Here is a 26,240-nt window from a genome sequence, read left to right as displayed (position 1 = left end):
GGCTGGTGAAAGATGTGTGAGCTGCTTCCTCAGCACCTCTGATCATCCAGCATTTAAAGCCTCTCAGTGACAGGTGACAGAGGTGACGTTCAGAGTCTCCATTTGTCAAGGACACGTCTCTCGATCTTTTCCGTTTTTTCCTTGAGCAATGCAGAACATGCTGGTTTCTCTCTGTCACCAGCAGACAATTTGGCACCACAGACGCCCTCAACCTGTGAACACAGGGGTGGAAGATTTTTAGTAAATTGTCCAGGAAATAGGAAGATTCTGGCTGTGCTGCTGGAGATGTTTGCTGTTGACTGCTCATTCTTCCACACAGAATAGCTTCCAGTTAAAGGGACTTTTTATACATTCTGATTTTAAAAATGGAGACCTGCACTGTCAAGTCTAGGAGGAGAAGGCCCCAGAATGGAGGAGAAGGAGCTCTGGAAATGATTCATTACCCCAGGGTGGCTGGTGGAATGTGGAGGCTTTGATGGCTGGGGATGGTGACACCTCCTTTGCGTCTTTATAGCACAGAGCCTGGAGCTCCTCGGGACGCCGCAGATGCCTCGGGTGGTGAATAAAAGTATAATTCAGGGTTCTGGAGCTTGCTTGTGGTTTCTCTTGTTCTTCCCCTGAATTCCTGGCCCAGAGGATGGAGGTAGAGACAGAACCCTCTAGTCCTGCTTTCCGATGCCAGTCTGCCTTACTGCACGCCACAGGGTACCCCATCACCGCCTTCCATGGAAGGTGCATTAGCAGCCTGCCAGATAAAAATGTAATGTAAATGAAAACTTGGGACCCTCACTGTTTGAAGCTCCCCTCTCGCATTCCAGACCGATGCCCTCAGGCAGACGGGAGATAGCTTAATACTAGCGTGTTTGTGACACTTTGGTTCCAACCAGATCAAAGGGCAGTGAGCCTGCCTGGGCTGCAGCCTCCAAGATGAAAACTGGGCCCTGGACGTGAGCCTGTGTGACTTGGCCCTGCCTTGACTCCGAGAAGAAATACCAATTCGGTTATGGCTCTTTGAGCCTTGGGATGGAGGCTTTGAAGTCTCTGCCTGTGATAAATTGGATTCAGTGTCTCCCTTAGCCTGCCCACCTCCCCCACACCTTGGACTAGTTTAAGGTTGGGCCTTCCTTCTGAAGTGGTGCTTCTTTTTTGGGGCTCTTAGAGTAAATGAAGTGATCACCCAGAAGTCAAACAGGTGCTGGGACGCTGGGAGCCGGGCAGGGCTCAGCGCAAGGCTGGGCCTTTCGGGATGTTCCAGATGTTAATTGGACAAGTGAAGGCACTAGAGCTTCCTTGGAGGCTCAGACGGTAAAGAATCTGCCTGCAATAAAGGAGACATGGATTTGATCCCTGGGTGGGGAAGATCCCCTGGAGAAGGGAATGGCAACCCACTCCAGTATTCTTGCCTGGAGAATCCCATGGACAGAGGAGCCTGCGGGCAGCAGTCCGTGGGCTTGCAGAGTTGGACGCGACAGAGTGACTAATGCTTTAGCTTTTCACTTTTAGAGGCACTAAAGCTACAGGTAAAGAGGACTCTCACTTTCTTTCCTTGAACAGACTGTGGATGTGTTGGTGTTTTTCTTGCCTGAATTAGTTTTTTCAGACTTTTAGGTTCTGTGGATCAATAAATTTCAAAAGAAAATTTTCTTTTCTTTCTTTTTTTTGCAAATAATGGCTTTAAAAATTGGCACTTGCTACCACTATAACTAACCTAGACAGTGTGCTATAAAGAAAATAAATCACTTTGCCGACAAAGGTCCGTCTTGTCAAGGCTGTGGTTTTTCCAGTGGTCCTGTATGGATGTGAGAGTTGGACTATAAAGAAAGCTGAGCGCTAAAGAATTGACACTTTCCAGCTGTGGCGCTGAAGAGGACTCCTGAGAGTCCCTTGGACTGCAAGGAGATCCACCCAGTCCATCCTAAAGGAGGTCAGTCCTGGGTGTTCATTGGAAGGACTGATGCTGAAGCTCCACTACTGTGGCCACGTGATGTGAAGAGCCGACTCATTGGAAAAGACCCTGATGCTGGGAAAGGTTGAAGGCAGGAGGAGGGGACGACAGAGGATGAGATGGCTGGATGTCCACTGACTCAGTGGACAAGAACTTGGTAAAGTCTGGAAGGTGGTGAGCGTCAGGGAAGCCTGGTGTGCTGCAGTCCATGGGGTCAAGAATAATTAGTCACGACTTGGCGACTGAACAACAGCCGTACTATAATTCAGTAAGAATTGTGAACAAACTCGGAAAAAAATCAGTAAGAATTTACTTTCAGAATAAAAGCAATCTCTTAAATATAATACATTTAGCATTATATATATATTAAAAACATTGTTATAATTTTTCTCCTTTTGCTTCTGGGTGGTGAAATCTTTGTCACTGATCAGGATTGGTCTGGGAACAGGTTATTAGAAAACTTGTGTTGGCTACATATATAATGTATATATACAGACACACACACACATATACAAATTGAAAGAAAAAAGCATGATTATTATAGTGATAACACATTTACATTATTACACAGTAATACATTTTAATTACAGAGTACTTTCACATATATTATCTCATATGATCAGTTAGTGTATGCCTTTGAAACATAAATTAGTCTTAATAGCCTAAGCTAAATAGAATTAAGAATAGAAGGGAAGTCTGGTGTTTAAACTGTTAGTGTCCTAGAGCCTAGAGTCAAATATGAATAATTTAAAAAATTATCTACTGCTTTGATTTTTCCTTGTTTCTCCATTCTGCTTTATTAGTGAGAGTAAATAAACAGATAATCCTGTGATGATATGCACACATTTTTTTTTCCCCCGGCTGCACCGCCAGCCATGTGGATCTCAGTTCCCTAACGGGGGATGAAACCCATGTCTCCTGCAGCGGAAGTGTAGAGTCTTACCCAGTGGACTGTCAGTGAAGTCCCTGGTATGCACATCTTCAGGCACCTGTGTGTAGCCCACTCACATACAGGCATGTACTAATATTTATGATGTTTTTTCCTGGATAAAAATACCAATATATATTCTGATGAACATAAACATACATGTGGGGACAAATAAAATCACCTGAAATACATTATAAGAAACGTCAGAGGACTGTGTGGGGCAGGGGTTCAGGGAAGCAGGCTGGGGGGAAAGGGTGAAAGAGTGAGAGAGAATTTTTGCTCTAAGCGAATAGGGGTGTTTCTAGTCCCAAACTTACCTTTAAAAGCAAATATGTGTTTTGATTTCAAGTGTCTGTCTTGAACATCTGAATATAGGTGTTTCTGATTTTGAATGTTCTCTTCAAACAAGATTACGGAATTTTTTCCCTTTGCAGCTTCTCCTTCCAGCTCCTCCTTATTCTAGGATTTGGGGCTTCCTTTGTTGTTGTTCGGTCACTTGGTCGTGTCAGATTCTTTGCGACTCCGTGGACCGCAGCACACCAGGCTTCCTGTCCTTCACCATCTACTGGAGCTTGCTCAGATTCTTGTCCACTGACTCGGTGATGCCATCCAACCGTCTCATCCTCTGTCGTCCCCTTCTCCTCCCGCCTTCAGTCTTTCCCAGCATCAGGGTCTTTTCCAATGAGTCAGCTCTTTGCATCAGGTGGCCAGAGTGCTGTAGCTTCAGCTTCAGCATCAGCCCTTCCGGTGAACACTCAGGGCTGACTTCCTTTAGGATGGACTGGGTGGATCTCTTTAGTTTTCCTAAAGGAGGGTGCTGACTTTTTTATGTAGTTTGTCAGTTTCTCTGAAGCAAAAAAATCCAGTGCACGACCAGTAGCCCAACTGCTCAGTCGGGGCCTGACTTTGAGGACCCTCGGCCGAGCTAGAACTGCAGTTAGGCACTGATTTACCCGTCAGTTGGTTAATCCGTGCAGTGATGGTTCAGGAAGTGAGCAGGCGCCTCGTCCATGCCAGGCTGCGTGCTGGGATGCAGGGCCGCTAATAGAACTCGAGGTAAAATAGCTTCTACCCTCGGGGAGCTCACAGTCCACTGGGAAGGCAAACGAGGCCGCAACAAGTAATTAATGACAAACAGTAGGAAACAGTTTTATTATCTATGAACTGGAAAGAAGCCACCTTGCAAACTTATCAGGTAAGGAGAGAGTTTAACAATCCACAACGGACAACTGATGTTGTGTGCTGGTGTGTGTATATGTGTGTGTATGAAAAAGACGCAAGCTATATAATGCACTTGTGAGGCTTTAATAACATAGGAAATCATTTTAAGAAAGGAAAACATTAGGAGCAAGTTCACCAACTCAGTTTTCTCATGGCCTCTACTTACTGAATAATTCCACTGCAGAACTGCAGTCTGCCAGCTTCCTTACAGGGTGTGCAGGGCACTCCACTTGGAAAGGCAGAGCCGGGTCAGCCGACAACACTCAAGACCACAGACTCCTCTTTCCATGACGCAGCACGAATGGTTTGACCAGATATCTCAGGTGACCTACAAACTAAAAAAAAAAAATTTTTTTCTTCGGGATTGTATTTACACAGCATTTTGCTTTCTTCCAATGAAAAACAAAATCGTCTGACATTGAGCATCTGCTCTGAATCAGGCCCTGAGCTTGCACTTGGGGAACACACACCTGGTCGGAGAGAGAATGGTTGTGCGCACAGGATGAATATAAAGTAGAAAAGGTTCCGCGCAGGAGCAGAGCTTTAGGGAGCAGGAGAGCTGAGAGGAGGGGTGGAGGGCTCCGTGAAGACTTTCTGGGGTGGCGCCTGGACTTGACCTTAAAGAGCAGGTGAGCATCAGGCTTGTGGAAGGTGGCAGTGCCCTGCTCAGCCACCTGGGCAAGCTGATGGGGAGACCATCCAGCCCTGTTCATGTTAAAACCGACTACTCTTTGTTTCCTGAGGGCATATGTCTTGATAGGGAGTGATGATAATATATCAGTTTCCATCAAGTTGCGTTTTATCTTCGTGCTGGTTACGGAGGAGGCTGCTTTTAGCCCTTGTGCATTTTAATGTGTTGCAAGAAGCATGGAAGTTGGCGGAAGGCGTCATGGATCCGTAATGGACGAGGGGCTGACGAGGCCGCGGATGGGACTCGCCACATCTGGAGCATGAGCGCTCCACTTGAAGCTCCGCGCTCCGCGTGAGAGGGAGACGGCGGGCAGCAGCAGCCTCCCCTCGCAGCTGCTCGGAGGGAGTGTGGGCCGCCGCGTCTGGCCGCCTTTGCCCTCAGCATCCCTGTGCCGGCCCGTGGCTGCTGATGGCCTCAGGTTCAGGACTGCAGGAGAAGCGGACCCCTCTGTCTGTGTGTGTGCAGCTTTCTGAACGAAAGGAGTTTTTGTTTTTCTTTTTTTGGTGGGGGGCTGTGCTGTGGGACATGTGGGACCTCAGTCCCCTGACCAGGGTCTAACCTGGGCCCCCTGCAGTGAACTGCAGTCTTAACCACTGGACCGCCAGGGAGGTCCCCCGAAGGAGGTTTTGTTTTTTTTTTTTTTTTTTTACAGAAGGAGGTGAAACATTATGAACGTTGTAAAGGATGTTTTTCTAAAAGAGAAAAGTTTGGGAACAAGTGTGAGTGCGTTTTATGGTACTCCGACCCCTGGCTTGTAGGCCTGGGTCACACTGGAACTCCGGGGAAGGGCAGACCAGCCTTCAGCACTCAGGCCTGATAATTTGGGGGGTCTCGGCAGCTCGGCCAGTATATCTTGGGGGTGGCTTTCATAAGCCAACACACTCAATACCAAAACTAACCTCCTGTGGAGGAACCTTGGTTGGTGAGAAAAACCATCTTACCTTATATCCTAATAGTAAATTTGTTCTGAATGAGGCCTGGGCTAAAGTCTTACATTTTTCCATCACGTCCTCAGCTCGGGGATGGGAGCTCAGAGTCCCTAGTAAGGGCTTGCTGATTAGTGACTGATGGGCTCAGGTGTTTGCAGAAAAATGTGCAAACACCTTCACCCCCAAAGATGTATTTGAATCCAGAACTCCTTGTAACATTAAGGCTCCATCTTTGTAACATTAGTATTTTTCCAAAATACATTTTTTTGATTGAAGCTTAATTGACCTAGAACACTGTTTTAGTTCCAGGTATGCAACATACTGATTCGATATTTCTGTACATTGCAGAATGATCACCGTGATGTCTAGTTACCACCTGTCATGGTACAGAGATATTACAGTATTATTCACAGTGTTCCCCACGCTGCGCATTTCATCCCTGTGACTCATTTATTTTGTAATTGGAAGTTTGTTCCTCTTAATTGCTCTCAACCTTTTTCATTCATCCCCTACACCAAAAGATTCTTGAATGCTGTTTTTTTCCCGTTGCTTTTGAATATTCTCATCTTAAAACAAACGTGTGTATACCAGGGTGTGTAAGAGACGTATCACCCAACAGAGTGAACTTCAGTGGGCTTGTCTTTTCCTGGTCACTTAGTCTTATGTTTGCTATTGGGATGTTTTCTGTCTCTCCCTGATTCCTGAATTTGGAAGTGAGTGAGTTACAGTACGTTTTGATTTGGTTTTAATCCATCAAAATCAAGTTAGTTATAAGTGATGGAAGAGCTTACTTTGTGTAGTCCGGGCTGCCTGGAGACATCAGCCACATGCCAAAAGCTTGCTCGTTGCCCGGCAACCTCGCCGGAGGAATAGATTTTCTGCCACTGGCTCCCTTTTTAGTCGAGGCAGAATCTATTAACACTACTCTTCTAGCCTGGAGAACCGGAGCTGGAGTTTAGCTGCAAAGAATGGTCGGAGGGTTTTTTTTTTTTTTAAAAAAAATAACCCAGCACCGTGTTTCTGGCTTCTAAACTCTCCTGCTAATTTCATTGACTTCCAAGTAAAGATCTAGAGCTTATTGATATTACTCAACATGGCCCAAGCTAAAGAGCTTAGTTTTGTGCCTGCTTGGCCCCTGAGAAGCTCATTGTTTAGTTTCTGTAGAAATGATCACGCGGGGAATGGGTGGGAACCGTGATCATCCAAGTTGAAGGTGGAGCAGGTAAGAACAACCTCATTCCCCCTCAGACTTTTCCACGTCCCCCCTTGGGGTACTTTCTCTTACTTTGCAGTAGCAAACTTATCGTCTGACTGTCGAAGCTGTTGTTTCTTCAAGTATTTTCAGTCTTGCTCTGATTGCAAAGTGGCTCTGTATTCCTTTCTCTTATCCTTCAATCAAAGAAATGTCTTTTCTCCATCTGTGGCTAAATACTTCGCCGGCAGGACTGATGGCTGCTGTCTACCCGGGAGCTTGCGGAGCTGTCGGCTCTGTTGTCTTGCTTATGCTTTTAATGGAATAGCTTTGGGTTTGTAGCAAGACAGGATGGCTCAGCCCTGCGTCAGGTGGCTGGAGTTGTCTGCCTCTGCTGAAATGCAATTTTAATAATGGACTGTATCAGCTCCCTGTGTTTTCCTGCCCCTTTGTAAAACAAAGGACGATCTCAGTGTGTTAACCCGTTGGCGGCTGGAAAAATCAAAATCTCTAAGAACCACTTGATTAAATGCCAGTTGCTTCTCAGATTAGGAGTCTGGCATAGAGGCTGCAGAGATGACCTGCACAGGCGAGCAGGGGCTTGCTTTTATTTTAGGAAGTGGACATTAGCCTCCTCGTCCACTTTACCCTTTCTAAGGGCCAGATGCGGAAGGGTACATACAGTGTGTGACTCTGCAGAGAAATGAGCTAACTCAAGACAACCATGACTAACTCAATAAAACAATCTCAAAATGCTCCTGTTTATTTGTTCTGATTATTGTAAACTTTATTAATTATCATAGCTCAGGTCTTTTGGATTATATTTTCCAAAATAATCTTAGAATGCTATTGATATAAGGAACCTTTAGGAGAATAGTTCAGGCACCCCCAGAAAGGAAATCAGAGAGGTGGAAAAGTTTGCTCAAGGATACACAGCTGTGTTGAGAGTGCGTACCAAAATCCCAGTCAGTTGACTTTAAAAAAAAATATTACTTATTATAATTCATGAGCGAAGTTTATTTGTATTGTCTTCCGTCTCTTTCCTTAATGTCTTATAGTTCTCATTACTCAGCTGTTTCACCCAGTGAAGATTTTTCTTTTCTTGGCGGCTGTGCAAGGTGGAATCTCAGTTACCTGACCAGGGATCAAACCTGCAAACCCTGCTTTGGAAGCTCCGTGTCTTAACCACTAGACCGGTGGGAAGTCCCCCAGTCAGTTGAATTTAAAGACAGAATTTTAATGACACCCAAATGATATGTTTGAAGTGAAATGAGAAGAGCAAAGCTCCTACTTCCACAGTGCAGATTCCATCTATATATCCAACAGATATTTAATGCATGCCTTCTGCTTATTAGCAGGTAGGTACTGGGCTACATGCCGGGACAGGGGAGGTAGTTTACCTTCAGGAAATTACATTCAGAAGTGGGTGATCCCCACAGTCAGCAGCGAAATGATAAGAAAATCGCAGGTTGTGATAAGTCCTTGGCTAAGATGTAAGGGGAACACAGGAATGTCGGTGACGGTTAGATAACAACAGTATTATCTACTAGAGGACTTCTCTCTTTGGGAACACCTGCGTTATTGCCACTAACAGAAAATATGTTGGAAAAAATATGTTGAGTAAATGGAAGCCTTTGGAAGGGTTCATGGTCACCCATTGTATTGTTTCAGTTGGCATATCTGCCTGGTGAGATTGTGGACTTCCTAGGACAGTGTCCAACCCCAAGCTGATACTGGTAGGGACCACAGGAGTCTTCCAGCTCACGGAGGCCAGAATTCAGCCCCTTTGTTCTTTGGTTTTTCACCTGTTCATTCAGTTTCTTTACGTTGCATTTCCCACTTGCTGTTTGTTTAGTAATTGATTTTTGATTGGAGTGGGTCTCCTTTCCTGGTGGCTCAGGCGGTGAAGCGTCTGCCCGCACCGCGGGAGACCCGGGTTCAATCCCTGGGTCGGGAAGATCTCCTGGAGAAGGAAGTGGCAACCCACTCCAGCACTCTTGCCTGGAAAATCCCATGGACGGAGGAGCCTGGTGGGCTACAGACCATGGGGTTGCAAAGAGTCGGACACGGCTGAGCGGCTTCGCTTTCTTTCTTTCTTCCTTTGATTGGAGTATAGTTGCTTTGCGATGTCGCGTCAGTGTCTGCTGTCAGCGGAGTGAATCAGCTGTGTGTGCACATGTCCCCTCCTTGCTCTGGATTTCCTTCCCGTTTCGGTCACCAGAGAGTGCCGAGCAGAGTCCCCTGAGCTGCCCCGTGGGCTCTCTTGTGCAGGTGACCCTCCTTAGCCCCGTGGACTGCAGCCTGCCCGTCCCCTCGGCCCATGGAATTGCCCAGGCAAGAATACTGGAGTGGGTGCCACTTCCTACTGCAGGAGACCTTCCCGACTCAGGGATCGAACCCCAGCTGCTTGCATCTGCTGCACTGGCGGTCTGATTCTGTCCCGCCAGCACCGCCTGGGAAGCCTGGGTTCTCATTTCTTATCTATTTTATACACGTATCAGTAGTGTGTGCACGTCAGTCTCCCACTTACTATTGAAAGCCTCTGTACAAAACAGATATTTTGAAGACCTAATCTGACACGCTTATATCAAGGAGTATTCCATACAAGCTCCTGTTATCAGTAATCTGGGGACATTTTATTCTAGAGAATTGGATTAAGTCGCATTGCTTTCTTTTTTCTTTCTAACTAGTTACTTTAGTGCTCCAGGCAATCTTACATGCAAGATTTTTTTTTTTTAATGTGCACTATGAAACCTAGTGTGAGGATTTGCTTTTGTTGCAGGTCTGTAGAGGGTAGTGGATTGACTTGGCCAAGTGGAGCATCTGTTTCAAAGTCTCCATCTTGCCATGAATCACACGGTCATTTGTTGCTGGCTTTGTCACTATCTCTGTATACTTTCTTAGGAATATCCTGGGTCCTAGAAATCTGGTGTAAATTTACCACGGGCAGATCTTGTGTTTCCTCCCTCTGCCATGCTCCCAGCCCCTACTCCACGGCTTCGAGTGAGAAGATGACTGAAAGCATCTGTCCTGCTGCTCTGTGCATTTTCTTTGTGCTCCTGATGCTCTGTGATGTCTGGGTATCAGATGTCAGAGGGAAGCAGAAGCAGTGCTGAGGGCACTGTTTTCGTAATTTCACATTAAATGCATTTCCTTGCAAATGTGGCTGCGAGAGGAGTTTCCTTCAGACTTCTCTTCCATTTTGGTGTCTTTCTTGCTCTTTTGCCAGGCGGCTGATGTTGAGTCTTTCACTTGCATTCAAGTTGAGAGCATCTTCACTTTAGCCTGAGAAGACACAGCTGCAGCGGACTGACCCTAACGGGCCTCCCTGTCAGCCTGGAGCATCTCACTCGGCGGTTTCTGAGCCTTGAAAGCTTGCTCTGTGCCGAGCACTCGCTGGGTAATCTGACTCTAGCAATATTCCTGCTCACCGTTGGGGGTAGGTAACGCCATTATTCCCCTTTGACTCATGTGGAAACTGAGGCCAGGAAAGTGTGAGCCATTTTTAAGCCAAGGTCACCTTGTAAGTGCTGAGCTGGACCAGAAGTTGGACTTAATTTTAAAGTCCCTCAACTACTGTAGGCACTAGCTATGATGCCCTCTTTACTTGTCCATCATAGCCACTCAACGTTTTTCATTTAACTTATGACAAAAAATTAGCCTGTCAATAAAATTACAAGAAAGGGAGGTGATGTATTTGTCATGTCTTTTTCCAGAACGCTAGCCGGCAAGATGTTTCTAGAAAGCAAAAAACCAGCATTAAGTGAATTTGGTCAGAGCTGCACATTAAATCCTCTTCTAGATGATTCTGAATTCACTTTTTCATATTAAAAAGGTCTGAACCATCCTTTAGCAAGAAAATATTTTTATTCTAAAATTTAACATTTAATTTCCCCTATTTTCCATTGGACTACAAAACCTTTATTTATTTATTTTTCTTCTCCTAATGCCTTTACAAGCACAATTTAGAGAAGCCTTCAAGTCAAAGGGAAGGAAGGGACTTGGTGCTCTCCACTATAGAATTGAATTTTTTTAAAAAAAGAGGAGAAAACAGAATGTTCTCAGCCTCCCTGAAGATCGTGGCCTCCTGTTTCTCCCTGTTCTACTTTAAAGCTGCTTTTATTTTTTACCCAGATACCTCCAGGGTGAGAAATATGAGTCGCCTGCTCTTTATCTCCTGCCTTGAGACTTTAATTAATTAAAAAAAAAATAATAAATTTTAAAAATAAACAATTAACCCCGCACCAGAGATTGACTCTCGCCCGCTCCCCCTGCATTGGGAGCATGGAGTCTTAGCCGTGGACAATGGGGAGGTCCCAAGACTTATTTCTTTGCCTAAGTCTCTGTTAGGCTTTTCACATTCTGCACTTCACCCTCCAGCGTACTTAAGCTCCTTGAGGGGAGGAACTGGGCTGTAGCGTCTTTGTGATCTCACGGTGGCTCGGTAACCGCGTGGGAAATAGAGAAATGAACTGCATTTCCAGTCCAGGAACAAATGCAGGATAAGGGTCTAGTTTTCTGAGTTGACTCCTGCCCAGGAAAGAACCCCCTCTTTGAATGACAGTGAGACATTCAAGTAGCTGCTGTAACTCATTTACATCACTGGGGCTCCATTTGGAAAATGATACCTCCTGTTGTCTAATTTAATTAGTAATTGTGTTTTCAGTTCCAATTGAAAGCCTCAGAAGAAAGGATTGCGATAAACTGTGGTATTTGGTATTGTTATCTAATTATATTTACTATTGTGACGGTTTTAGATGGAGGCACTTTTCAAGGAGGGACACGTCTGTGTTATCTGATTGATTTTTCTCTTCTTTCCCAGCTCCTGTGTAAAGTCCAGTATTAAGTATGAACCCTCTATTACACATGTGAAAATCGACGCAGGCAGATTTGTGGTTATTGTTGTTTGTTTTTAAGCAAATGACCTAAGGTTATATGCAAGTCCATCCTGAGTACGAAGATCAAGCCTCGGGTCTTTTCTGCAATGTCAGCCTCTTGCTGACAAAGGCAGTGTGTTTCCGGGGGACGCTGGCCCAACAGGAGGTTGGAAGATGTGGGGTCTGCTCGGGCTCTGCCATTTACTTGTTGGGTGGCTTTGGACCAGTCATTCCTTCCTTCATTCATCAAACACTTTATGGACTATCTACCAGGTGCTCCGTGCTAGGCTAGCTGCTCCGGCTACAGAGATGAATAACCTAGTGTCCTTGTTCTTGGGGGACTTAATGTTAATGTTCAGATACCCGAACCAAGAAGCTCAGAAAAATCTGTGGGCACTTTGCTGAAAGTGTGTCCGTGTAGGGTGGGAGCCCCAAAGAAGGAGGGGCAGCACTGTCTGTGCAGCTGCAGAAAGACTTTGTGGCAGAGGTGATCTGGGGACTGCCCTGGCATCCAGTGGTTAAGACTTCCTCTTCCAGTGCAGGGGGCGCAGGTTTGATCCCTGGTCAGGGAGTTAAGATCCCATGCCTTGTGGCCGAAAAGCCAAAACATAAAACAGAAACAATATTGTAACAAATTCAATAAAGACTAAAAAAAAAAAAAAGATCCATATTAAGAAAACATCTTAAAAAACAAACAAACGCTATTTGGGTTGAGTTTTGGGGGAAAAGAATCTTATCCAGGGATTATGCCAAGAGAAGGAATTGGGACTTTATATGTTTCTCTCATTTCCCATTCGTGAGAGTCACTGAACAGGTTTAAACAAGAATGGCACAGTCATTTTTGTGTTTTAGAAAGATTTGTGGGGAGGATGAGTTCACAGTCTCTGGGAGCCTCCCTTTTCTCGTCTGTAAGGTGCACACAGGTAATACCCACTTCTCTTGTCTCCTGGGTTTATTTTGGGTTGCATTTCTTTAGAATGCAGCAAGAATAGCTGACCTGTACTCACTACTTTCTAAACCTTTGAATCCTCACAGCAACCCTGGGAAGGTCATTATTGCTATTATTTGCATTATATTTTCTTTTTTCATTGGCAGAGCTCTGCGGCTTATGGAAATCTTAGTTCCCTGACCAGAATCTGAACCCTTGGCAGTGCAAGTTTGGAGTCCTAACCAGTGGACCACCAGGGAATTCCCATTATTTGCATTTTAGAGAGAAATGGTCATAGGCTGACCATCTGACCCAGGGAGACACAGCCAGGATTTGAACCTAGGTCTGCCGGATTCTGGAGCCCCTTTGCCGTTAGCCAACCACGTGTTGCTGGCAAGTCTTTCTTGCTCTTCATTTCTCACCTGAAACATTTTGGCTGGTGGCTGTGTCTCCTCTCTAGTGGCCTTTTAACGTAGGGTGTTGATGTACTGGAAAGACTCAAAATCAGCACCAAACACATGTGCCATTATTTGCAACTGTTTTATCTTTGTCTTTAATAAGGTAGTCTTTTATCGTTAAATAGGACCAAATTTACGTGGAGTAGAATATGTGACTTTGATTCTTCTGTACTAACTGGGAGTTACCAAGGACGTGTGTTTCTATGGGCATATCCATAAATCTTCCTTCCCGTGTTAACAGAAGATCGATCTGGATTCTGACTTCATCCTTTTGGGGAGCTCCTTTGAAGATCCGTACTGTGAATCGGTAACAGCAAAGTGGAAGACGATGTAATGAGGTGGATCAGAGCAGAGGAAAGACTTTGAATGGGGTAGCCTGTCGGAAAGTTGCCGAAGAGCAGAGCAGACAAAGGTTCGGAAGTAGGTTTGGCAAGCTCAGCAAGCTCTGCTTGTTGAAAAGACGTTTTGGAAGATATTCTGGAGGTTCACACGCAGGCAGTTGTAGACCAGGGACACGTTAGCGGCACCTCTCTGGTAAAGAAAAGTGTGTTCACTCTAGTTTCTGTACTTGGTCACTGCAGGGTGAAAAAAGGCTGCATTATCTGCTAGCCATGAATGAGTTTCTGTAAGAATCGATGCTTGAAGATTCAGGAGGTTCAAGAAGAGTAATTAAAATAAAATGCTGCCTTGTGTCTTGACCTGTGTTCAGTATGCCAAAAAAGAGCCCTGAAAAATGCCCGGGTTGCACATTTTGTGACTTGGGAGGAACGTTTTGATCAGCCTTCAGCTACTCATAAAAAATAAATACAGCCGTGTTCTTACTTGGACGGTTTCTTGAAGATCTTTTAGAGTAGATTTCCAGCTGAAATTTCACCTCCAGTTAAAAAAAGAAGAAAGAAAGAAAAGCTGAGCTTCCTTAAAACATCAGGCATGCCATGCGAGAGTCAAACGATGGAATCGTGATGAGAAAATGCTCCGTTGAGATAAACAGCTGTCCTTTATAGTCACTTTGTTGCTATTCGGTCGCTAAGTCATGTCCGACTCTTTGCGACCCCATGGGCTATAGCACGCCAGGCTTCGCTGTTCTTCACTGTCTCCTGGTGTTTGCCTATGTGTGATTCATGTTTTCGTAGGTTTGCTTTAGTGGGGAGAAAGCATTTACTAAATAGAAGAGCATTGCAAAGAAATCTACCCCCACTGAAGCAGCTGTTTTAGAAGAGCAGGTTCTAGAATGTGAGCGGATGTACACATCCCGAGATTCAGCTGCCTGGCGCGTGGGGAGAGTTGGGGTAAATCTCGGAGGCGCGGGGCCATGGGTGCACCCGACCTCATGGCGTCTGCGTGGATGTCAGCGTCACTGCTGGGCTCATGGGTTCTCACACTTGTGTGGGCATTGAAATCACCTGGGGGGTTGAAAAAATTCAGTGCCTGGTTCTGTGTCCAAGTGAAAGGTGCTCAGTCATGTCTGACTCTTTGCGACCCCATGGACTATACAGTCCCTGAAATTCTCCAGGCCAGAATACTGGAGTGGGGAGCGTTTCCATTCTCAAGGGGACCTTCCCAGCCCAGGGATCGAACCCAGGTCTCCCGCATTGCGGGCAGATTCTTTACCAGCTGAGCCACAGGGGAAGCCCAACAATACTGGAGTGGGTAGCCTGTCCCTTCTCCAGCGGATCTTCCCAGTCCAGGAATTGAACCGGGGCCTCCCGCATTGCAGGCAGATTCTTTACCTGCTGAGCCACAAGGAAGCCTGAGAATACTCTGGGCCTAAAGGTTTGACTTACTGGTCCGGGGAGGGTGGCTTGGGCCTTGGGGTTTTTAAAACCTCACCAGAGGACGCTGACCTTCAGCAAAGATTGAGAACCATGGGCCTAGAAGATGCCCGATTTCTTTCTTTTCTGATGTTCTTTGCTGCTGGGGCAGTTTGCTTATAGAGACTTTGGTTTGGAAGCCTCCTTCTTGAGTGGGGGGCAGAAGCTGTCAAAGCTAACCCAGAGAGTGCTTAAGTCTTTGGTTTGCTAGATTCCTCTCTCAGAGGGCTGAAAAGTAAAATTCCAGTGTTCCTTTGAAAAATGAATCCTGAGACTTCTTTCTGTCGTACAGAGAGTCTAAGTATATTCTCTCTGAACTCCAAAATAGGAAAAAAGAAAAAAATAAACAACAGCATCCAGATGCAGGCACACTTCCAAGTAATTGGAAAATGCTGTGAGATGATGCTGATTAAGGGGTCTTCAGGCATGGAGACCTGACCTGAAATTACTGTTGGGAACAAAAAGGAAGGAAAGAAAAGTACATTCTTAATTATGGGTCCAATGGTCAGAACTGTATACCACCCTGACTTAAGTGGAGCTCTCCACTTTTGCTTTGGGGGTTTCCAGGGAATGCCAGATGGTGTGTGTAGCATCAGTAAGAGGAAGCGTGGCTATTGGCTGTGTGTGTGGTGTGTGTGCTCGGTCATGTCTGACTCTCTGCTCCCCCGTGGGCTGTCCTCCGCCAGGCTCCTTGGTCTATGAATATCTCCAGGCAAGAACACCAGAGCGGGTTTCCAATTCCTTCTCCAGGGGATCTTCCCGACCCAGGGCTCGAACGCACGGCTTCTGCGTTGGCAGGTGGATTCTTTCCCACTGGGCCACCTGGGAATTGCTAATAGTAAGCACTGACCTTCAATAATTCTCAACTGTTTTTCTCAGTCTGTAAAATAGGAGTCACGCTGTGGCTTCAGCTCCAAAATAAGATACAGTTTGATAAAGGACATTTACTTCCTTACTAGCAACTGCCTCCCATGTCGATATTTTAGTTTGGGGTGCTTGAGAAGGGGCATCAGCACCAACCAGAAAAAAGTCAGGAAGTCACAGTGGGTGTCCAGGTGCGTCTAAGAGGCTGAAAGCAGGCTTGAGCAGCGTACCTCTAGTAGGATGTGCCCATAAATCTAGTTGTTGTTCAGTTGCTAAGTCGTGTCCAACTCTGTGACCCCATGGACTGTAGCACGCCAGGCTCCGTGGGGCTTTCCAGGCAAGAATACTTGGAGGGGGTCTCCGTTTCCTTCTCTAGGGAATCTTGGATCAGGGATCAAACCCGCATCTCCTGCACTGGCAGGCGGATTCTTTACCACTGAGCCACCAAGGGTACCCCCCTCCCCATATTTAGACATGGTATTAAAATACATGTTCTGAACAGATCCAGGGCAGGGCCCATGAGTGTCTCCATTTCTGAGTGGTGCTGATGGCGCTGTTCCCCAGCTCACCCTTGAGAGGCCCGTCGGTCCCCAACATCTGCGGGTGTGAATCTTTTCTTAGAGCAGTGGGAAGAATACAAGACGCGATGGAGGAGACTGGTGTGTGGCTGCCTCTGTGCGAGCAGTGCGTGGAATCATAACTTTTTGACTTTTGAGTTCGTGTGGCCCCAAGCAACTTGGTGTGATCAATGTCTATTTGTGTTCGCGGCTGCTCTTTTTATAGATACTAATTTTTATATGCTTTCCATCCTCTGCATTCCAACCTTGAGGCAAGCCCAAGTATAAAAATGTAGTTTCTTTTTCCATTAATATTTTCCCATTTTTATTGGATTTTGGTATGTAAGCCTCCTACCTTTCTCTGTGATTCAATCTAATTTATCTTTGGAGTCTTTCTTATCTACATGTGCAGCTAGATCTCTTTAATCTGGTGGCTACCGTGGTAATTAAAAAAAAAATCTGTAGGTAAATGGTGAAATTATTCAAAATAATCATCTGGTTGACCTCATCCTTACTGGGTTATCGCTGGAAATGTTGGGGTAAAATCAACCTGCCAACACGGCTGTGAATAAGACCCTTTGATTATATTGTTTTCCCAGTGGGTAGAGTTTTGTTTTGCCACTCTGAGTCGGGGGCTGCGCTGTGTTTTCCTGATGGTTTCATAATGTGCTCACACGTTATTTAAGGTTTGTAAAGTTTAAGAATAGACGTAGTTTTGTGTGTTCTAATTTAAATGTAGAGTTTGGAAAGGGAAGAGAGTTTTAAAAAGTATGGTTGTGACATGTTTATTATAAATATGTGAAAATGGAGCCCGTGATTATGCTGGTGGTATATGTATATTGTGCCTTGTCAACAAGAAAGCTCTTATGTTTGTGTGTTTCGTATGGTATTTTCTTCCTTTAAAAAAAATTAGAGCTGATGATGTCTCTTGGAAGACTTCAACACATTCTGGTTTAAAATAGTCCTCTATAACTGGGCTTCTTCTTGACATTTCCATAGCTTTCTCTTAGAACTGCAGGCCTACTGAAATGGAGCTGGTTGGATTATCGCCGTGCATCAGAATCCCCCGGGCAGGCTTGTTCACATACAGACCGCCGGCTCCGTGCATCAGAATCCCCCGGGCAGGCTTGTTCACATACAGACCACCGGCTCCGTGCATCAGAATCCCCCGGGCAGGCTTGTTCACATACAGACGGCCGGCTCCGTCCCCGGTTTCTGGTTCAGGAGGTCTCGGGTGAGGCTGGAGGACTTACTGTTCCTCTGTGTTGCCACCATGTGACCCTGCAGTCCCACTGCTGGGCATACGTCCAGAGAAAACATGGCCCCAAAAGATGCGTGTACCCGTACCCCAGTGTTCATGGCAGCACTGTTTACAACGGCCAAGACGCGGAAGCAGCCTGAATGTCCAGCGACAGAGGAATGGATCAAGAAGACGTGGTGCACATATATGGTGGAATGCTACTCAGCCACTAAGTGAATGATGTAAGGCCATTTACAGCCACGTGGATGGACCTGGAGAGCCATGCTGGGAGAAGTAAGTCAGACAGAGAAGGAGATGTATTATATGACATCCTTATATGTGGAATCTGAAAAGAAATGATACAAGTGAACTTACTTACAAAACAGGAGACCCACAGACTTAGAAAGCGAACTCACGGTTGCCAGCGTGAGGGGACAGTTAAGGACTTTGGGAAGGTCATGTACACTCTGCTCTATTTAATATGGTAAACCAACAAAAACCTATTGTATAGAACAAGGAACTCTGCTCAATGTTACATGTGCCAGCCCGGATGGAAGAGGGTTTGAGGGAGAGTAGATACATGATTATGTCTGGCTGAGTCCGTTCACCGTTCACCTGAAACTATCACAACATTATTAATTGGCTAAACAGCAACCCACTCCAGTGTTCTTGCCTGGAGAATCCCACGGACAGAGGAACCTGGCAGGCTAGTCTGTGGGGTCCCAAGAGTCAGACACGACCGAGAGACTAAGCACACACATGCCCCAATACAAAATGTTTCAGGTATTTAAAAAAAAAAAGAAATGCAGCCTCTTAGGCTCCAGCCCAGACCTACTGAATCAGAATCTGCATTTTAACAAGATCCCACGTGATTGATGGGACTTCCCAGGTGGCCCAGTGGTACATAATCTGCCTGCCGATGAAGAGGCCTCAGGAGCCGTGGGTTAGATCTCTGGGTCAGAAAGATCCTCTGGAAGAGGAAGTGGCAACCCCCTCCAGTACTGTTGCCTGGAGAATCCCATGGACAGAGGAGCCTGGCGGGCTACAGTCCACAGGGTCGCAAAACAGTTAGACACGACTTAGTGACTAAACAACAACAATAGCCATCTTTCTGACGGCTTCTTCTCTGGCAAGCTGAGGTCCACCTGGCCACAGCTGAACTCGCTGAGATGAGTTTAACTCTGTATTATTCCAAAAAATAATTTTTGATCATTTTCTTAATTCTAGAGAAAATGACATGTTTATTTTAAATCACTCACCTAAGAAGTATAGTGAAATTACAAATTGTTTATCATTTAAAAAAAGGAGAGAGTAAAAAATAAAAAAATAAAAAATAAAAAAAGGAGCTCAACTCATCATATTCATTCATTGCACGTTCTAACCAAAGTTTTGCAAGCACTCAGGAGACCACGGCAGACAGATGCGCCTATAGACGGGAGACTGGGGCAGAGGGCCACTTCACTGCAGATTCTTCTCCAACTTTCTCAACAGCCACTGGACTGTGTAATGAAACCTGAAGTCCATAATTATCATCTGGAGGCATTGTCTAATCCAGGAGAAAGTGAACAACAGAAAAAGATGTTCTGGAATAGCTAGAAAGTTCAGTGAATTAGAACCCAAAGTGTCCCCTTCCTGGGTAAATGCAGTTTACCTTCCTTTGCAAATTGCAAAGTCTAATGCAGTTTCCTTTCTTTCAAATTGATTAAGTGACAAACATTTGGAATTCTTAGGTGTGACTTCCTTTAAAGAGGACAATGGTGTCTGACATTGGCAAGTATATTTTCTGCCCTTGTTTCCCAGTGATTACAAGTTAGAAAAAGAGGAACGGTGGAGGGAGAGAAACACTACAAGAAGGCAATCAAAGCCTCTAGACTCACAACAGTGCCGCCAAAGTTTTAAAATTCTCCTTTCGTTGTGTGCCACGGTAAGCAATGCCGTAAAGTAAACAGGGCGCATCTTCGTAAGGTGCCTGTTTCACCTGAAGATTTGTAGGGGGAGGGGACAGTGTTATACAATCTGACTAGTAGTTTTTGTTGAACATTCTGCTTATATTCAAACAAACACAAATTATTTATGGACTAGGCAGTAACTTGTGTACCGGTTTTTTTTTTTGTTGTTGTTGTATGTGTATAAATTTTTACCTGAGACTTAAAGAAATTAGGTTTTTGTGTCTGGCTACTATGGGTTATGGGCTTCCCAGGTGGCATGGTGGTAAAGAGTCTGCCTGCCAATGCAGGTGACGCAGGAGATGTGAGTTCTATCCCTGGGTGGGGAGGATCCTCTTGAGGAGGAAACGGCAACCCAGTCCAGTATTCTTCCTGGAGAAGCCCATGGACAGAGGAGCCTGGTGGGCTGCAGTCCTTGGAGTCACACAGAGTTGGCCGCAACTGAGTGACTGAGCATGTGTGCACGCCCTGTGGGTTACGTAAGAACCCGGGCTTTCATTCCTTTTTTACTATAGAAACACACTGGTCAAAAGCATTAGGGAGCTTGTCTTAACATATTAGGCAATCTTTCCAGAAATTACCTTTACTGAGGTATCACTGATGCATAGTACACTGTATGTATTCAAAATGTGCCATTTGGTAAGCTTTGACAGACATATTCACCTGTGAATCCATCTAACAATCAAGGTAAGGAAGGTGTTGGTCACCTGCCAAAGCTTCTTTCCACTGTGTAATCTCTCCTTTCATCCCTCCCCTCCTTCAAGTAGGCGAGTGAACTTTAATCTGCCTTCCGTCACTACGGGCGCACTGCCTAGAATTTTATATAAATGGAGGCACATAGTGTGAAGATGTGTTTAGTGTGAGTGTGTAGCGTAGTGTAAGGAGGTGTGTCTAGCTTCTTTCATTCAGTATAATTATTTTATGTTCACCCATGTTGTAGTGTCTGTGAACACTTGTGTCTCTTTACTGCTGAGTTATATTTCTTTGAAAGAACATACCGCAATTTATTTTTCCTTTCACTTTCTGATAGACATTTGAGTGTTTCCAGTTTTTGGCTATCAGAAATACAACTGCTCTTAATATTTGTGTGCAGATCTCTGTATGGTCGTATGCTTTCATTTCTCTTGGGTTAATGCCTAAGAGTGAAATGCCTGGATTGTATGGTAGGTGTATGTTTAATTTTTAAGAAACTGCCAGAATGTTTCCCAAAGTATTTGTACCATTTTACATTCCCACCAATGGTATATGAGAGTTCTAGTTGCTTCACATCCTTGCCAAAATTTGGTCTGGTCTTTACAAATTTTAGCCATTCTAACAGTTATGTAGTGGTGGTTTCTCGTTATAGATTTAATTTGCATTTCTGTGCTGACTTATGTTATTGACCATCTTTCCATGTTCTTATTTGCCATAAATATATCTTCTTTAGTGAGAAAGAAAAAGAAAGGTAGTGATAAGTCATGTCCGACTTATGTGGGATTCTCCAGGCAAGAATACTGGAGTGGGTTGCCATTTCCTTCTCCAGGGGATCTTCCCAACCCAGGAATTGAACCCAGGTCTCCCACATTGTGGGCAGATGCTTTCCAACTGAGCTACAAGGGAAGGTTCTTTAGTGAAGTGCCTGTTGAGGTCTTTTGCCCAGTGTATTTTCAGGTTGATCATTTACTCATTATTGAGTTTTGAGAGTTTTAAAATATATTTTAGATACAGGTTTTTTTGATCAGATATGATAAAGGAAATCAGTCCTTAATATTCATTGGAAGGACTGATGCTGAAGCTGAAACTCCAATACTTTGGCCACCTGATGTGAAGAACTGACTCCTGGGAAAAGACCCTGATGCTGGGAAAGATTGAAGGCAGGAGGAGAAGGGGACGACAGAGGATGAGATGGTTGGATGGCATCACCAGCTTGATGGACATGAGTTTGAACAAGCTCTGGGGGTAGGTGATGCACAGGGAGGCCTGGTGAGCTGCAGTTCATGGGGTTGCAAAGAGTCAGACACGACTGAGCGACTGAATTGATATGCCAATAATTAATTACAATCTATAACTTACATTTTCATTCTCTTAATTGTGTCTTTCAAAGAGCAGACATTCTTAATTTTGAAGTCCAGTTTATCAATTTTTTCTTTAATGGATGGCACTTTTAGTGTTATAACTAAGAGGTATTTGCTTAACATGAGATTCACAGAGGTTTTCCCTTATGCTTTTCTCTAAAAGTTTTATAGTTTTGTATTCATTTCTGTGATCCATTTTCAATTAATTTTTGTATATGTTACAAGGTATGTACTGAAATTCATTTTTAACTATATGGATTTCAAACTGTTCCAGAACCATTTCTTGAAGAAACTTTCTTTTCTCACTGAATTACTTTTGTACCTTTGTTTAAAATCAGTTGACCAAACATGTATGAGTCTGTTTCTGGACTCTGTAGTTTGTTCCATTGATCTGTTTGTCTATCTTAATGCTAGTACACACTGTCTTGATTATTGTAGCTTTATAATACATCTTAGGGTTATGCAGTGCAGTTCCTCCCTATTCATTTCTTTTTGAAAGTTGTTTTGGCTATTCTGGGTCCTTTGTACTCACACATAAACTGTTAATCATCTTGGCAGCTGTTACCAAAATAGTGATGGGATTTTGATTGAGCTTATGTTGAATCTTCAGATTAATTTGGAGAGAATTAATATTTTAATGAATTTAGACTTCAAATCCATGAACATGGTATATCTCACCATTTATTTAGGCCCTTAATTTCTCTCAGTAGTTTTTTGTGGTTCTTAGCATACAGGTCTTGCATATCTTTTGTCAGATTTATCCTTCAGTATTTTAATGTTTATATCTTATTGTAAATTGTCTTTTCAATTCTGATGGTGAGCCAAGATATAGAAATACAGCTGTTTTTGTATACTGATGTTGTATTCTTCAACCTTGCTGAACTCACTAGTTCTAGCATCTTTTTTGCAGATTGTTTGAGATTTTGTACAAAGATGATCACATCATCTGCAAATACAATTTTACTATGTCCTTTCTCATCTGAATGCCTTTTCTTGTCTGAAAGTTCTGATTAGAACCTACAATAAAATATTAAATAGAAGTGATGAGAACAGAAAATCTTGCCTGTTCCTCATCTTAGGAGCAAAGAATTTAGTCTTGCATCTTTATGTATGATGGTAGCTATGGGATTTTTTTTTAAATTGTGTTCTTAATTAGATTGATGAAGTTCCTTTCTATTCCTTGTTTGCTGATTTTTACCAAGAAAAGCTATTGGATTTTCTCAAATGTTTACTGAAATGATCATATGACTTTTTTAGTTGTTACTATGGTGAATTAGACTTTCCTGGTGGCTCAGATGGTAAAGAGTCTGCCTGCAATGCAGGAGACCTGGGTGGGGAAGATTCCCTGGAGGAGGAAATGGCAACCCACTCCAGTGTTCTTGCCTGGAGAATCCCTTGGACAGAGGAGCCTGGCTGGCTACAGCCCACGGGGTCGCCGAGAGTTGGACATGACTGAGCGACTAAGCACAGAACAGCACATGGTGAATGATGCTGATTGGTTTTTCCAACGTTATTTCAACCCTGCATCCCTGGAGTCAGCCCCAGTTGTTGTGTGTGTGTGTGTGTGAGTGAGTGATGCGTTCTCACTGGATTTAGCTTGGTGAGCATTAACTGTCTGTCAGCAGCATGTTGTCGGCCGTGCTGGGCCTTCGCTGCCGCGCAGGTTTCTCTCTGGCTGTGCTGAGTGGGCCTCTCCAGGGTGGCCTGTCCGTGCAGCGCGGGCTCCAGGCCTGGTGGCAGTGGGCTCAGCGGCTGCGGCTCCCGGGGTCTGAAGCACAGACTCAGTGTCCGTGGCCCATGGGCTCGGCTGCTCTGCGGCACGTGGGATCATCCTGCACCAGGGATCAGACTCTCGCCTCCTGCATTGGCAGGCGGATTCTTTGCCACTGAGCTCACCAGGGGAGTCTTGTTAGACGTTTTTGTCAAGGATTTTTGCGTGTATGTTCCTGATGGCTCTTGATGTTTAGTTTTTTTTTATTGTATTTCTTTGCCCTGGTTTTGGTTTTGTAGTGATCCTCATCTCATAGAATACAGTGGAAAGCATTCTGTCTTCTTCAGTTTCCTGGAAGTATTTGTGAGGAATTGGTATCATTTTTTCCTGAAATGTGTGGTAGAATTCATCACTGAAATCATTTGGACCTGGAGTCTTTTTCATGGAAGATATCTTTCCCTGAAAGTTCAGTTTCTCTAATAAATGTAAGCTTATTCAGATTGTTTTTCCTATTGATTTTTGTTAATTTGTGTGTTTCATAGAACTTGTCAACTTAATTTAAATTATTGAATTTATTGGCATAAAGTTGTTCATAATGCCCATTACATATAAGCTGTAGTGATATTACAATTCTCATTCCTGACTTTTGCAATTTTTTCTTCCTCTCCCATTTACCTGGCAATATTAATTAGAGATTTATTAGTTTTATTGACCTCAGAGAGCTAGCTCTTAATTTCATTGATTTATTCCCTCTACTTTTTGTTTTCTATTATATTTATTTTTGAGTCTATTATTTCCTTTCTTCTGCTTGCTTTGGTTTCATCTACCTTTTTTTTCCTCCCTAGTTTCTTAAGATGGAAGGTACTAAAGTTATTAATTTGTGATTTTTTCTTTTTTAACATAGGCATTTAGTGTTTTAAACTTTCTTCTAAGTCTACATTAGCAGTGCCCCACAAATTGGAATTTTTTTTTTTCACTTTCATTCGGTTTAAAATACTTTCTGATTTTTCTTTTGATTTCTTCTTTGTTTTATGGGTTATTTAGAGATGTGCTATTTTTCAATTACAATATTTAAAAAATTTCCAAATTTCATTGTTATTAATTTCTAATTTAATTCCATTATGGATAGGGAACATATTTGTTTGACATTAGTCCTTTTCACATTTTGATACGTTTCACAGCTCAGGATGCGATCGTCCTTGGTCAGTGTTTCATGTGCACTTGAGTGTGTGGTGTTCTGTTGTCCGGTGTAGTATTCTTGACATTAGATCAGTTTTGTTGATAGTGTTCAAATCTTCTATCCTTACTGATTTCCTATTTATTTGTTCTATTAGTTTTGAGATCTTAGACTATCACTGTGGATTTACCTATGTTTCCTTGCAGTTCTATTGCTTTTTTCATGCACTTAAAAATTCTGTAATTAGATGTCTAAACATCAAGGGTTGTTATGATCTCTTGATTAATTGGCTCCTTTATCATTATGAAATTACCCATTACTTAATTAGAAATACTTGGCCTGATAGTAATAGAGTCATTCCAACTTTATTTAGATTAATATTAGTGTGGTATATCTCCTTTCATCCTTTCACTTTAATGACTTTATATTTACAGTGAGTTGTATTATTGCGTTGGATGCTTTATTGGCAGTATATATTTGTATTATACATCTTTAGCTTACAGCGGTCTACCTTCGAGTGACAGTGTACTAATTAGTATATCGTATAAGAATGCTAGAAGAGTACATTACTATTTCTTTTCTCCTGGTCTTTATGCTATTGTTGTCATAAGTTTTATTTCTATGTTTGTCGTCAACTTTATCACTCATTGTTATTATTTTTGCTTTAGATAATCAGTTGCATTTTAAAGGGATTTAAATGATAAGAAGAACAGGTTTTTATGTTAACCTGCACAGTTATCATTTCTGGTGTTTTTATTGTTTTGTGTATATCTGAATTTTTACCTGGTATCACTTTCCTTCCTCCTGAACGACTTCCTATAAAATTTCTTAAGGTGCAGATCTTCTGGTGATGAGTTCTTTTACCTCTCATATGTCTGAAAAACGTCTGTGTATCACTTTGTTTTTGAAAGCTGTTTTCATTGGATTTAAAATTCTAATTTGACAGTTTTTTCATTTCAGCTCTTCAAAGATACGGCTCCACTGTCTTCTGACTTGCGTTGTCTCTGATGAGCAGTCTGCTCTCATCTCTGTCTCCCTCAATCTGTTAGGCAGGTCCTCTCTGCCTGTTGTGTTATATGCCCATCTGGGTACGTTCTTCATGTTGTCTCTGTTTTTTATTTTATTTTTTTCCTCCAGGAGTTCAACTGTCATGTGCCTAGGTGTGGTTTGGCTTTCTATATCTTGTTTGGTATTTACTGACCTTCTTAAATGTGAAAATTTAGGCCTTTAAACAAATTGGGAAATTTAGAGTGTTTAAATATTTTGTTTCTCATTCTTTCTCTTCCATCCTTCTCTCCTCTTCTTCTCAGACTTTAATTGCTATACATGACATTGGTAGATAGAGAAATAGAAGGCAGTCTTATAGGTCCTCAAGACTCTAATTTTTTCCAGTCTTTACTTCTCTGTTTTATAGACTAAAATATATTGTCTTCAAGTTCATATCTTTTCTTCTTTCCATTTTGCTCTTAAGACTATTCAGGAGACTTTTTAATTTTAGATTTTTCTTCATTTGGTTCTATTTGGTTCTTGTTCATTATGAGCATATTTTGTTTATGCTCATTTTTGTGTTAAAATATCATGTGCATAGTTTGAATAGGCCTTTAAAACCTTTGTAATTCCAAAATCTGGAATTGGGATCCGCCTTTTTGATTGCTTTTGACATTTCTCTTGAGTATAGGTAATATTTTATTGTTGCTTTATATGTGTACTC

General features: G+C 43.4%; 1 protein-coding gene across 7 annotated transcripts in view; it reads left to right on the top strand.

Annotated features, from left to right (window-relative positions):
• Positions 1 to 26,240, top strand: part of FOXN3 (forkhead box N3) — a 435,192-nt gene that overhangs the window by 60,566 nt on the left and 348,386 nt on the right. Inside the window, exon 1 of one of the 7 annotated variants that reach the window (XM_070469773.1) lies at positions 10,163 to 10,345. The exons of the other annotated variants lie outside the window; for them this stretch is intronic. The gene's annotated coding sequence lies outside the window, so the exon portion shown is untranslated. Of the gene's footprint in view, positions 1 to 10,162; positions 10,346 to 26,240 lie in introns of those variants that run through there. 7 annotated transcript variants of the gene reach the window in all.

The sequence above is a fragment of the Odocoileus virginianus genome, chromosome 6, assembly GCF_023699985.2.
Source record: "Odocoileus virginianus isolate 20LAN1187 ecotype Illinois chromosome 6, Ovbor_1.2, whole genome shotgun sequence".
Lineage (NCBI taxonomy): Eukaryota > Metazoa > Chordata > Mammalia > Artiodactyla > Cervidae > Odocoileus > Odocoileus virginianus.
The sequence above is the reverse complement of the archived record's forward strand: the minus strand, read 5'-3'. Positions and strand labels throughout refer to the sequence as shown.